Source organism: Labrus bergylta, chromosome 7 (assembly GCF_963930695.1).
Source record: "Labrus bergylta chromosome 7, fLabBer1.1, whole genome shotgun sequence".
Classification (NCBI taxonomy): Eukaryota; Metazoa; Chordata; class Actinopteri; order Labriformes; family Labridae; genus Labrus; species Labrus bergylta.
This window is the reverse complement of record NC_089201.1, coordinates 30,563,839-30,577,358: the sequence shown is the minus strand read 5'-3', so window position 1 is coordinate 30,577,358 and position 13,520 is coordinate 30,563,839.

Below are 13,520 nucleotides of genomic sequence, written 5' to 3'. Positions count from 1 at the left end.
GAGGCTTACCCGCACTGGATGCTTCCCCCGGTTGAAATTGATGAAAGAAATTATTTATTTGAAAGAAAAACATTTCTCAGAAATAAAATCCCTTCAAAATAGTATGCCCCAGTGATGTCAGTGATGACATCATCAATCTGATAAATACCCAGGAAGTGCTGGGCTATCCCTTTTAGCTGCATGGAACCACATGGGAAACTGAACAAAAGAACAAACAGAGCACAGTAAGTATGGATAAGACAATCAATGATATTTTGCAGTTCCAGAAACTAAATAAAAATGGCTGAACTAAGTCAAGACTGTTTGTTTATTAGTTAATTTAGTTAGTTATAAGTTAATTTATGCTTTGATGTGAACTGTAACTTATTGCTAACACAAACAAACCTGGGATAGTAGTGCTGCAATATTTTGATATTAAATAAAGACTTAAGTGGTAAGTGGTGAATAAGAGAAGAGCTTCTCACCCACTTTGTCCAAATGTTATGTCAAGTTTTCAATGTGCTGATTCAGCTGACTGTAAACTCCCCTAAGTGTTACCACAGGGCTAGGGTTGCAGGAAGAGAGAAACCCTGAGGTCTTACTGGGCGCTGCCATATTTTGTGTCTGTGCTCGGTTCACTCTCAGAGTGAAGGATTATGGGGGATCTGTCAGCTAAAAATGTTGTTTCTCAGAGAGTATTACAAACAATTTACAGCTATATCTATTTTTTCTGTCTTTTGTAAATCTACAGACTCTGATGACGGCATAACAAAGGAACGTCAGCATCCTCCTGGTGATAGAAGATGAGGTCGTCCCGGAGCATCAGATCAAGCAGCATGACTATTGGTAACATATGGTAGCTATGCTCATGGATCTGCTGTATGCAATTAGCATTGACTAAGTGCAGTATACATTTAAAGTCATACAGAAGAACCTATTGAATATTGGTGGTGACCACTGCCCCCTTCAAGCGTCCATGGACTGAGAAAAAGACTTCTTTGTAAAGCTGTGAGGTCGGGAGTTTTCTGAAAGCTTCCACGAAATATTTGAACATTGTCTCACAGATCTTTTCTGAAATGTTTGTTTTACCTCAGTAAGACCACCTCATTAAATGTGTAAATTACTGGATTTTATACATTTATTGCATCTGAAAATACTGAGAAAAGTGACCGATAAATGATAAATGCAGCAAAAGAAGGACAACTGTTTTCTGCACATTCTTGGGTGGAAATGTTTTTACCAACAAGCCAGCACAGTATTTGAGGTAAAAAAAAACAAAAAAAACATTTGTAAATGTTTAGATGTGCTATTTGATCTGATCTGCTATCAAAGGTTGAAGAACTAAAGTTGGTTGGTTTCTATGATTTAAAACGAATAACCTGTAGAGATTATACCTTTTTTTAATTTGTATTTGAAAGGAAATTGAAAGTTTCCACAAAAAACAAAAAGAGAATGAATATATACACTGGACTGATTGAAGTTGACTAAAATATAAATACATATATTCAATTTAAATGGATTAATTTAACTCAATATTTTAGATGGATTCAACGTTTGATAAAATATTTTTAACTTTTGATTTCAAGTCAAAAGAAATTGAAAGAGCATTTTGCCTCAACTAGGGTAACTTAACATTTTACACTGCTGTTTTATCTTTCCCAGTCCTTGTGATCAAAATCTGTAGATCATCTTCATCCTGCTGTGAACTTCTCATGCTGCAGAAAATTAAGTGTTCTACATTTCAACTGATTGTGTTTGAAGATGCACTCCAAGGTCTGTCCTTTTGTATTTTTGGTGTCCTCCTGTCAGCCCAACAAAAGGGAGTGTTTTACTCACTGCATTTGTTAACTGTGCTTCAGGTTGTTGGAATGGCCTTTTTTAAGGATGGACTGCAGATTGTATTTAGAAGTGTTTCTGCTGCAGAGAACAGCAAATTTTAAACAAAAAGTCAAACTTGCCGTTTATACATGTTCGATAATTCTTTTGTCAGCATCTGTGTAAAGCTAAGTGATTCACAACACAGAGCACATCACACGATGAACTGATCTAGTTCCATCCGTCAGAAATGATCACGGAAGCAGAAGAGGTGATCACAGGACCATGAATGCACTAATCTAATTAATATCCTCCTGTTCCTGCCACTGATTTTAACGACTTGTTAAAACCTTATGCTGCTTTTATGGCTATTAGAAGGCCACGTGTGAGCTATCTTCTTCTTCACTGTGTTTCCCCTCCACTAGCAGTTGGCCACCCTAAAAATGAAGAGCCTCCAGGGAGGATAGGGTTCAACTGACTCAGAGGCCAATTACACCTGGATCATTGCAACAAATGCTTTTTTGAAACCCATACACAAGAGGTTTGACAGTTGTGATAATGGTCTTGTTTTGTTGGTGTTTTCACTTTTAAAATGAACCTGCCTCTCCCCTCCCCTGTGAAAACCCTTTTTACTGCCCTCCTCCAATCTACAAACTCCCTCCTCCTTCTCCATCCGTCCCCTCCCTCTCACTCGGCATAGCTACAGCGGTTTCTCTCAAGGCTCACCAGGCACAGTGCTTTAGCCCTGTGTAATCCTGCCAACCCCTATTTCATTAGCCACGCGGACTAAAGAGCTTAACGACACAGCCCATTCGCGGGAGTGGGAGAAAGAGAGAGGAAAAAAAAAAACACAAATTCCTCAGAATACATGGTCGCTCAGCCAGTATTTATGCTCTCTCCCTCTCTCTCTCCCTCTCTCTCTCTCTCTCTCTCTCTCTCCACATGCCTTGCCATACCTCTCCCTCTGCCTCTCCATCTCCATCTTGCAAAGGAGCCCAGAATGGATTAGAGATGGCATCAATGGGATGAGACGTATTACCAATCGATTTGAGGGGAGCGTGGCATTGTTCTTCTGAGTGAAAAACTTTGGATCCGGCCAGTGTGCCGATGCCAGACGCAGCTGCAGGAACATCTCTCTCTCTCTCTCTCTCTCTCGTCTCATTTCATCCAAAACTGCTGCTCTGGTTTAATCACTGGAGTCATTGAGGACTGTTTTGCGGCTCCACTCTATTGTCTTGAAGAAACATGTTCGGTTTAAGAGGCTGTTGTAAAGTAGCTTTGCACTGATCTGGGAGAGAAAGGAGGATAAACAAGCAGATTGCAAGAAACCTGATCAGTGTTAATGGTGATGGTTTAGGATTTTCGTCTTTCACTGATGCCGTCTACTTGACAGCCAAAAAACACTATGATACTGATTAGACATCTGCCTCAACTGAAAGAGAAGAGAGGAGAAGACGGACCGACAAAGCACATAGTTTCCATTCCGCTTCTATCGCCTGATGAAAATAATCACAATTTACATATGTGTTTAGACATCTTGCACAAAACACTTTTATACTAAGCCTGGGGTTGATTGATCTGAATAGGCAGGGTCTGAACCAGAAGTTGTTGACCATTCGAATGAACTTCCAAACTCCCTCTGCACCTTTAAGAAAAAGCTAAAGACCCAGCTCTTTCATGAATACCTTCTAACTTAATGATGATGGGCTCCATATTATTGATGATGATGATGGTAATGACGATGGTTTTTGTTTGATAACGATGACTAATAAGATGGTTTCTATACTGATTAGAGCTCTCAAGAACTGCCCTCAATGTTGTGCTTTGCCTCTGGTCACGTCCTGTCAGCACCTGTGTGTCCAATCAGACTCAAAGCTGATCGTTTGCTCTTACTGACATTGTTCCCTTTTTTTCTAGATCCTTGCTTGTGTTGTTCTTACTCTCTGATGTACGTCGCTTTGGATAAAAGAGTCTGCTAAGAGAATTGTAGAACCATTAACTTGAAGTTGGTGAGAAAGTGGCGGCAGTGACAGGGTAAGGGGCCTTGGATGAGGGAACTGAGGATGAGCAGGATGGTGGGGGTCTGGTCAGAGTCGGGGCAAGTTGTCAGCTAAGGGCATGAGGTGTAGGGGACAGGGGCAGAGGCTGCTGCTGCTGCCATATTTCTTCATGAAGGTGACAGTGACAGAGCAGCAACAAAACGAATGGCCTGTCAAAACAAATGAGAACAAATAGTTCATGTGTTCTGTGGAAAGAGGGACCCCTCAAGCATCAAGGGGTGGTTCCTTTGGAGGCAAAAACCAGGACCAAGTCTGCAGCTAGCATGACTGCTATACTGTTAGCTCTGAGTCTCTGAAGAGGAGAAAATGTTGATTATAATTAATAAGATGGAATACATACAAATGTTAGTAACACATCAGTTTAACAGAACTTACAACTTCTTGATAAAAGTAATAAAAAAACTTAGACTAAATTTGATTCCCATTCATTGGCAGGGTTTTTTTTTTTTTTTTTTTTTGGTTCATCCATCCGTCCATATATTTTCTTCTGCTCATCCAGGGCCAGGTCCTGGTGACAAGTCAGCCAATTTGTCCATCTTCCCAGCAATGCTTTCCAGTTTTCTAGCTCCTCCTGGGGGATTTTGAGGTGTTTGAATGTCAGCTGGGTCATGTAATCCCTCCAGACCCCCAAGGTAGACCCAGTAGAAGAAACCCAGGATGCCCCCTAATCTAGATACTGTATCTGAGCTCCATAGAGGGAACCCATCCACCCTTTTTGAGAAAACTCTATTCAGCAGTTGTAACATTGATCTCTTCTTTTGAACACTACTCAAAGCTCATGACCATATGAGCGGTGGTGGAAATTGGATTGCTGGTTAATCAAAAGCTTTGCCATCATGCTCAGATCCCTCTTCATTAAGACAGTCATGAGTATTAGGCCTGCATTACTGCTGCTGCTGAACCAATCTGTCTATCTCACAATACATCTTACCCTCAATCGTAAACACGACTCTGAAGTACTTGAACTCTGTCGCTTTGGGCAAGTTCAGGTTACTTTATTTTTACCCGGCGGTAGTTTTGTTTTGCAGCCATCAAGATGTTGTGATATTCATCACTTAAATTACAGAGTGGATATAGCAAGAGACACCACATAAGAGAAAAAGGAAAAACTTTAAAACCCACTAAAATATGATATAAGAGCTCCAGGTTCCACCAATCAGGGCATGTAGGAGGGAGAAATTTCAACCAATAAGAGTTATACAAATCACAAATAAATGAATTATTCCTCCTGTTCGGAAAAAATTAGTTTTGTTTGTGCAGATATCGTGACAGCTAGTTTAGTTCCGTGATAACAGCAGGAACAAAGCTGTTGTCCTTTGGACCTCCGTCCACAGGAAAGAAGCTGAAAATGACTGTGCAAAAGGGTTGGTGTCATCCTTTAAGATAGAGGTATATCCACTGTAACCGTCCAGTAAACAGGGATGCTGGGTGGAGCTGTGAGTCACCAATCAGCCAACTTTACGATTTAACATGTTGGTTTAAGGAATTTCTATCTTTTAAAGATGTGTCGACCAAACCATGACACCAAAAAAACAAAAGGCAAGACTGATTCAATAAAGGCATGATTAAACATTGCCATTATGGTTCTGTAACTCACTCCCCACCAGAAGGAGGCAATCCACCAATTTTTGGGCGGAGAACCTCAGACTTGGAGGTACTGATCCTCATTCATACAGCATCTTCTTGAGGGAAATTAACTTTTACCTTTTGGGCATTTTAGAAACCTGATTTTAAGCCTCCCAACCTGTTTGTAACTGTTTTACATAAATGTGTTTATTTATTGCAGTTTTGTACTCGCTTTAATTATCTTAATTACATTTTAGCCTTTTGTAGACTGATTGTAGCAGTCTTGTATTTATCTGTCCCCTGTTTTTCTTTTTAATTTAATGTCTGTTTTCTAATTATTTCTGTAATGACTCGATGTCATTGTAAATGAGGGTTGCCCCCTAAATGATCTTCGAGTATAAATAAAGGTTGAATGAATGAATCATTCCAACTGCTTTGCACTTGGCTGGAGACTGCTACAATGCTTGCTGGAGGAGGTCACAGCTTGATAGCAGGAAGACAGCAACTGAATTATAATTACAGATATCTGAGATGAATTTTTGTGGCTCCTTTAACTGGACACCCCACTCCACCTAATATGAGTAAAGTTTACAGAAACGTACATGACAATAGGACAAATCGGATTCAAACCATTTTGGATGATGATGATTTATTTAAAGCACTTTGTGTTATAAGTCTGGATTTGAGTTTCCTAATGCTTTAAATAAATCTAGTTTGTGTTTACTGTAAAACAGCTGCTCAGCAGAACAAACTTCTCTTTAAAAATGACCAGGCTGAGTGCTTTATCATTTACTCTGTTTCCATCTCTTGTTTCATTTTATTCTGCATCGGTCTTTTCCAGTACTGTAGCTCCTCCCAAGACAGTTTTTCCTTTATTTTTTGCTCCTTTCCACTTCTTTTTTCTGTCTCATCATTAGCAGGTCGCCCATGTTGAAGGAAGAGTAATTTGAACTACTTGTCTCAGGGGCCCATTTCTTTACTTCCTGCTGTAGGAATAAGTGGCCTATTGATTAGTTATCAGCCCGTAATTGGGCTACGATCTCCCTTCGCCCTCAGATATCCCCCAGATATATGACACTCCTGACAGCCTGAGGGGTGGGTGAGGAGGTGGGGGGGGGGGGTTCTTTCAGCCTGCCTGCCAACTCTTTACTCAACAAAATGTCTTCCTGACCACATAGATGCCAACGTCTGCCCGCCTGACTCTCTCTCTTCCTGCAGAGGGATTTTAAACATCAGGCCGGGTAAAGATTATTCAATCTTTCAAATTATACAGCCAGCGAAAGGTCCAGCAGGATTTTATGCTCTGTGTTAACTATGAGCACCCATTTTTTTTGCCATTTTCTCCTTCCTGGAGTAAACTCTGAAATTGTAATCAAGAGTTTTCAAATGAAAAATGGTGCGGCTTACCGAGAAAGAAACTTATATAAGCTCAGAGTAAGTACACCATTCGCATATGGATAATTGCCTGTGAGGGATTTCAATACAAATTGAGGCTCAGGAAGCGGATAAGCAACAGGAAGGGTGTCTCTGCTCCTATGTAAGCATCCAAATCTACTGTGAGAGCGCAAAGAACCATGACTAACTCTTACTAAGTCTGTTTGTGCGTTTTTAGGAAAAGCTTCAAGATACTTTCCTCTCTTCTTCGTCTCGCTCGCTCTTACTGTCATAACCTCGTTTTGCCCCAAAAATAGCGTGTCACTCTCTGGATCTCTCTTGTAGTTAAGAGTCGGGAAGGTATACAATCGCTCTCCAAATATTTATAGATCATGAGAAGTGTGAGCTCGACCACAAGTGTGCACAATGAAGATGAGACATGTCCCCGCTGGCTTCTCAACACAGACACAACATGTCAAACCCTCCATTTAGCAGCCAGATTAACACCAATCTCAGCCCCCTCTTTCCCCCATTCCACCACTCCTCCTGGCTCTCCCTCAAAACCACATTTGATAAACAATCTCATTTCCACACTCAATATTGCCATAATCAAAAGTCTACACATTACATGAAGCCTGTTCATCATCTCCCCTTCACCCATCCTGCAACGATCAACCTTCTTTTTCTCCGCCGTCCTCCTCCCTCTCCGTCCTCCAGAGGAGTGAGTATCTCCCAGTGGAAGTGCATTTGTCTCCTGGCATTAATCTAGTGCAGATATAAAGGATCTTTGTATGAGGCCATGCTGTCCTGTGGGCTGTATTGTCTCTGCCTCTCCCTCTCTGACAGAGTGCAGAATAACGCAGAAAGATGGGACTTTAGTTTCACACACTCCTCTGCTTACTGAGAGCTATAGGCAAATGATTCTTCAATTTCTGAGCAACAAATGAGAGGATTATCACAGGGAGGTTAAAATTAATATTCACATTCATCTGCGATAATCTTCAATCATTCTGCATGCAGGGGAGTTTATGTCCTCGTTTTTCTTTTGGGCTGAATCTTGTATTGTCTCCGGAGGATGAAAGCAAGTGTGGGAGGAGGACTTCAGAAGAGGTCTGAGGTGGAAGCACTTTGGATATACCACTGCACTGTTGTTGGGAATGACTGTCCTCTTCTGCACAGAGCCGGTGGCCTCTTCAGCCAGCTGAAAACACACACTCATTTTGTAAAGTTGCATTCACACCTGAGCTGTTTGGTGGTACGTTTAAAACAAACTCTGGTGCGCTTTGTCTGCTTTTAGTGTTAGTGCTGCAAACTCCTGGAATATTTTACAACAGGACCTGAACTTGAGCACTTTTATCCCTTATGGACACTTTAGAATATTATTTTTAATATTAATACCTGACTGTAACTGTTTTATCACTGACTTATCACTGTAGTCATTTCAAGCTTTTAAATTATTTCAGTGTATATATTTTACTGTTCTTATTCCTCTTTTATTGATTTTATTTTCTGCAGTAGCTCTATCTCATTTCTCGTTGTTTATCATTTATGTATGTTTTCTAGGCATCATTGTAAATGAGGGTCGCCCTCAATGATCTCTCCAAGAACTTAAATAAAGGTTGTTGATGATGATGATAGCTCGTATGGTTTTGGGGTGGTGTGAATGCTCAATCGAACTCTGGTATTGACAAAAAGAACCAAATTATGTACTTGAAAACGGGGAACTTCCAAGTGCACCAGAGTTCGGTTCGCCCTGTGAGAACGTGGTACGAACCAAGCGAGGGAAGTTAACCAAAAAGCAGTGCATTGTGGGTTGAATTTGGCCGCCTGTAGACGACGTCAAGTGTGGCTAACGTTAGCATCGCTTATGTTGCACCCTTGAAATGAACCGGTCAGAACTCGTCCATCTTCACTTTTAGAAACTTTTATTAAAGAAAAATGCTCCACAGCTTTACACAAGCTTTGTTTTCAGCCTACACACACCTCTGTGTCTCCTTCACTGAGCCTCTCTTAAAGGGCCGGTGTCTTAATCATAAAAGGTAGATAAAATAAAACACACAGTATTTACTGTTTACTCTTAGAAATTTAAATTAACTTAAATACCTCTGGAAATTAAATGAGTTTAACTAGACACACTGATATAACAAAATGACAGAAAAAAATTATGAAAAAGCATTTTCAGCGTGTTACACTAACAACAGCCTTCAGTCCTCCTTACAGGTTAAAGTATTCATGCTAAATGTGGTCACACCTTTTTCTCCATATTATAGATCAAACTACTGCCAAACTGCGTAACGCTATCGGATGCCCTTCTTCCACTGTCCTGTTGTTTACTTTCAGATCATAGTGCAGCATTAGGCCAGATTGCAGTATAGCCACTGACCAGAGCTACAGCTCGACTTAGTAGCGGCTGGCTACACAGCATGTGACAGGCTTTTGGTCAGCGTGAAGGCAAACTTAACCAAATTAAAAAATACAATGTTGCACCTTCACCCCTGAATCGCACCAACTCCACCAGACCTCATATGTGAAAGCGACTTCAGTGTATGAGAGTGAATAAACCAAAGAAGTCGGTTAAAATCACATTTCTATACAGCACACCAAGTTACCATAATGAGGCATAATTCTACAATTCTACAATTCTCTTAGCAGACTCTTTTATCCAAAGCGACGTACATCAGAGAGTAAGAACAACACAAGCAAGGATCTAGAAAACAGGAAACAATGTGAGTAAGAGCAAACGATCAGCTTTGAGTCTGATTGGACACACAGGTGCTGACAGGAAGTGACCAGAGGCAAAGCACAACATTGAGGGCAGTTCTTGAGAGCTCTAATCAGTATAGAAACCATCTTATAAGTCGTCGTTATCAAACAAAAACCATCGTCATTACCATCATCATCATCAATAATATGGAGACCATCATCATTAAGTTAGTAGGTATTCATGAAAGAGCTGGGTCTTTAGCTTTTTCTTAAAGGTGCAGAGGGACTCTGCAGATCCAATGGAGTTTGGAAGTTCATTCCACCACCAGGGGGCGACAGAGGAGAGAGAGATAATGAGGATGTTTATCAACTATGTGGTTTGCTAATGAATATTTGTCTAAATTCAGTAAGTTGTTGAGTAAATTTAAACTTTTGATTTCTCTATATTTTAATGTCTGACGAGGCTTTACATTAGATATCAGGAACCATCAGTGTACATGTGAATGATTCCGGTACAACTGAATTCTTCTAGGGGTTAAATTCCAACCACAACTTGAACCACATTTGATGCAACTAGAAACTATTTTCATATATATACATATTATCATTGTAGCTTATTTCTCTTAATCACTGAGTGGTTTAGTCTAAAAATAGGCAGAAAATGACAGGTTCAAAGGGAAGCAGGTGACGTCTTCTTTCTCAATTAACTGACTTTTGTGCTACTTGTATTGACTAAAAATGCAATTACTTCTTTTTTGTTTAGATAAACAAGCATTAAAACTTTGTGGACATTTGAAATGATTGAGTTACAGATGATGTTTAACAAATCTGTGGTATGGTTTCAATTATGTATGTACAGTATATAGGCCTGCTGTATGTGTGTGATGGGGATGCGGGGAAGAGGTTAAGGAGGATAAAGAGGAGGAGGATTTCAGCACTTCTACCCTCTCTCTGATGGCCCAGCAGGACTCTGACTAATGGGGAAACCCTTTATGTATATGAGTCACATTAATAATGGCACAGAGTGGACACTGTGGACATTAATAACTGTGTATGGCTGCAGAGAGCGTATAGTGTGCTACGTATACCAGCCGCATCAATAACAACTCATAACCTCCAACTGCAACATGAATCATCGCGCCATGTGCACACATGCAATGACTGTGTTCATGTATACAGATACAAATAGAAATCTTAGCCATTAGCCTTAACAAGCTTGACTCACACACATGTTTTCTCTTCCTCTAGGTGGACTATTAGAACCCATTAGTGTATTGTTGTTCTTTTACCTTCTCCTACACATGCTGGGTGATGCAAGGTGTCCTAATGAAGCCAATAATGTGGCAGTGTGTGTCTAATGAGAGAAGATGAGCTCAGGTTGCATACCACTCACACTTTATTTGAGTGTGTTTTCATGTAAAATGATTTCATGCATGAACCTGGGCAGTTGAATACACAATGAATTACTTCCTCTTGCAATTCCTCCAATTTCAAGAACTTCTGCAAATCACAAAGCCTGAAGCTGAAAATCATTACCTCACAGATTGCGCTGACCCACATCTCTTCATCATGTTACAGAATCATACATAAAAACCTCACGTGCAGCTTTGCACTCTCTAAAGTATAATAGCCATGTTGCACAGAGACCAAGAGCAGGTAAGACGGCTCAGACGACGCCATGTGCATGATGTCCACCTGCTGTGAGAGACAATAACCAGATGTGAAGAGGAGAGTTTGACACATGCAAGTCTGCTCATTGTGGCCAATTACCAGGTTGAAGCATCCTTCTGGTAGGCAAACAGCCAGAGAGAGAGAGAGAGAGAGAGAGAGAGAGAGAGAGAGAGAGAGAGAGGGAGTCACATGAAGCTTTCTTTTTTCTTATCAAGTGGGATCCAGTGATTTGAATCAGAACACTATACTGTTGAGTTTTTACTCTGCATTATGTTTACATTTTCAGGTTTTTAAAAGGTGGACTTCTTGCCACTGTAGAGTTCAAAAAGCAGTGTTAGATCATAGCAAAAAACCACATTAGTACTAAAGACATACAAACTGATTTCCTGTCTTTACATTTGCTTACCTGTTCAGGAAGCAGCTCTGGATTTCAACAGCACAGAGTCTGCAGGACTAAGGGAGGGGAAAAACTAGCCCTCAAAAAACTGTGTTTCATCATTACTTTGCAGTGTAGCTGTGCAAATACACAACCCAAGAGCGAGGGATAGTGGGAGAGAGAAATCTGCAACATAAAGGTTTTAAAAGACTGATGAAGGCAGGATTGGAGAAGAGAAAACAGTAAGAGAGAGCGTGTGAGTCTCTGCTTTTCCTTTCAAATATAGCACTTTGCAAATATGGCTCTTTGTTTAAATGATGTGGAGTCTTTTATTTGAGAAAAGTGTGTTACATTTCTTCATGAAGCAGCCTCCTAACAGCTCCTTGCACTATTACTAAAGATACAACAGTTAGTAAGGACCCCACCAATCCTTTCATTTTCCGTCCCGCTAATTAAATGTGTCTCAGATGAGCCCACTCGTCCCCCCCATTTGAAGTGCCACCACAGTTTAATATATGACATTAAACACGGATTGAGTGAATATGAAGCCTACCTCCCAGTGGGGATGTAATGAATCATTATAGGGAATAATCTTAGCTGTGCAGGAATCCTTTAGTTTAGTTTCTTCGCTCTTATTGAACTTACTGTCTGTTAAATATGCTAATGTCTTTGGCTATTTTTGGCATGCTGAAGATTTGGAATAGTGCAAGCCATTTATAAAATGCATATCTCGCAGATGCATAAAGTGAGTTTTAATTAGGGTTTTTTTTTTTTTCCCCAAACGCTCTCAATCCCAGATTTTCTGTCTTTGTTAAACATTGTGATAATGTTCTATACAGAATCTGGATCAAATTATTTTTATTTCTGCATGCTTTTTTATTTTACAGACCTCACAAGAAGCTTACCGCTGAACAAAAGGTGGGATATAAAGCAAACAACACGCACATCGTCTGTGTGTGTTTGACTTCAGGGAGACCCAGAGGCAAACAAAAAGGTTAGCATGCTGGAAAATAAAAGTAACACTGCACATAAGTCATTCTGTAACGAGGATGTTTTTTAATAGATGTAACAATTAGTAAAGTCACTGCACCAGTAAATCACAGGGAAGTCTGGGAGCACTGGTTATCCTTTACCCAGGATGCATCAGTGTTCTCCTGGGGTGAACTCTGAAAGGTCAGACGGTGTCTCATTAACGCAGTGAAGCCGGGCTCCACACGCACAGGGCAGGACTATTACCACAAAGCTGGTTGCATTAAGGCCGGGGGCATTAACAGAGTAACAAAAGAGTCAAAGAGGCTTTTTTTTCTCCCCAAATCGTTGAATTGAACTGCTCTCGCTTTATAAAACAAACAAAAATATGACTTTTACAGTAATGCTGTTAGAACTGATAAACTTAAGTCATTCTTACAGTATGCCTACATTTTTACTTCTTTCTATGTGATTTTTTATACTTAAATGTAAATCAAGTATCTCCTCTGAAAATAACTCTGAGTCATGACTGTCTACAATGGGTGTAACACCCGAGTCCCACTGTCTGTGATGTTTTCAGAGTTTTCAGAGTCCTATCTTCACTTTGTTTACATCGCCGGGACGGCCGGCTGACTCCTCCCCTCGTGTATAAAAGTTGTTTAATTGAGGGACTAGAGAAAAGAAGAATAACATACTGTACTCACTGCTTAACTGTGTTTCTAGATCACACTCATTTCAGGTTTCATGCTGGTGCTCAAGAGCGACAACTGCTGGATGAAAGAATTGCATATAAAGTCTGTATAAAGTGAGGAGATGAATCTACTTCTAAAATTCTTACAAATTTGTTTGTTTGTCTTTGGAGAAAAATCTCTGATAAGAGGTTAATTTAACATTTAACATATCAACTTAACGTATAACACTGGCGGGTAAATACTTTTCTCTGGTGAGGAGTTGTCTTCCTTCTGCTGTATATTACATTATTTTATGCTATTACCTAAGTGCATCGT